The sequence below is a fragment of the Dunckerocampus dactyliophorus genome, chromosome 13 (genome assembly GCF_027744805.1).
Source record: "Dunckerocampus dactyliophorus isolate RoL2022-P2 chromosome 13, RoL_Ddac_1.1, whole genome shotgun sequence".
Classification (NCBI taxonomy): domain Eukaryota; kingdom Metazoa; phylum Chordata; class Actinopteri; order Syngnathiformes; family Syngnathidae; genus Dunckerocampus; species Dunckerocampus dactyliophorus.
The window spans coordinates 2,507,154-2,508,688 of NC_072831.1; the positions used below are offsets into that span (position 1 = coordinate 2,507,154).

The 1,535-nt window shown below is 44.7% G+C and overlaps 2 pseudogenes; both read left to right on the forward strand.

Annotated features, from left to right (window-relative positions):
- The first annotated feature begins 787 nt into the window (after positions 1 to 787).
- Positions 788 to 906, forward strand: LOC129193113 (5S ribosomal RNA; annotated as a pseudogene).
- A 59-nt stretch (positions 907 to 965) lies between these two features.
- Positions 966 to 1,084, forward strand: LOC129193118 (5S ribosomal RNA; annotated as a pseudogene).
- Positions 1,085 to 1,535: the final 451 nt, after the last annotated feature.

Here is a 1,535-nt window from a genome sequence, read left to right on the forward strand (position 1 = left end):
TCAGGGTAACCTTCTTATCCTGCTTGATTAAAGTTGAAGAATCTTTCCTAAATTGTGCTTTCATCTACCCAACCAGGTACATGATCATAAACACCTGTCATGTGCCACGTCACTGATGTATTTTTCTCCCATTACACAACAAGCAGTTGAGGTGTAAAGCACTTTGAAGTTGTCTGAAAATTAAAGTTAACACCTACTCTGTTTATGACTTGATGATTGGACATGACATAAAGGGAGTTCATCCAACTGAAGGTAATTCTTTCTCTTGTTGAACTGTAGAATACCAGTCATGGCGATGATATCAACACAGACAGTCACATGAGTAACACTTGGACCGACGGAGAGGAAGAACTCAACAATTCCAGCAGCAAAGATGAACTTGACAGTGAGAACTCTTCCACGACCAGCCTGATGGATATGGACATTCAAGAGGTACATTGGGGTGGGGTGGGGGAATACTCTAGGCCAGGTTTGTTGGCATAGTAATACACCTCAGAGGGCCTCCAGTGACACCCAAGTGTCAAGAATGCACACATTTTACAAAACATATAGTTAGAGGTTTGGTGTAATAGTTGAGTGCATTCATACCACACATACGTCTATGTTGAGCTATTCTCCAGCTCTGTGGTCGGCAACCTTGAGCATCAAAAGAGCCTTTTTTCCTCCTGGATACGTAAAAGTGAAAAACGCCTTGTTCTGCCCCGCCTCACAGCAGTCACAAGCAGGGTGACACTGTCAGCTCCCACAGCACACAATCACAGCACACACCTTCGCGATTAGCAAGCTAGCTTACAGCCACACTGCCCTGTCTGCGCCCGATCTCGTCTGATCTCGGAAGCTAAACAGGGTCGAGCCTGGTTAGTACTTGGACGGGAGACTGCCTGGGAATACCAGGTCCTGGAAGCTTTTCACTCTAATTTCTCTGATTCTTTTATTTAAAAGTGCCGATTTAGCCCTTCCAGCCAGTTTACGGCCAGACTGCCCTGTCTACGCCTGATTTCATCTGATCTTGGAAGCTAAGCAGGGTTGGGCCTTGTTAGTACATGGATGTGAGACCACCTGTGAATACCAGGTGCTGGAAGCTTGTCACTTTATTTGTTCTGCCAATCTGCAGACTCGAAAACGGGCCATGAGGATCACAAAAAATGTAGGATTTCACCAACATCCCAATATACTACAGTCAAACTTGTCTATAGCGGCCACTAGAGGGAGTCTGCAAAAGTGGCCGCTACAGACAGGTGGCCTCTATAGACAGGTTGGCGTCCAGTTTGAATGTTGACCAGTAGAAGAAAAAAAAGAAAAGGAAGCTAGAGGCTTAATAATAACTGATAACTGATAAAATACTTCAGTTAAGTACAACTGAACTCAGTTTTGCTCCCGCTGCCGCATGCATGCTAGCATATGCTAGCATATTTTTTTTTATTGTAGCGTCGCTGGGAGCACGTCCTGTTCCCAGCCTACTTTGCGGTAATGTTTTGGTGCAAATGCTCTTAAAGTTACATGTTTGACCAGGAAATAGCAAGCTCAAAAGAAGA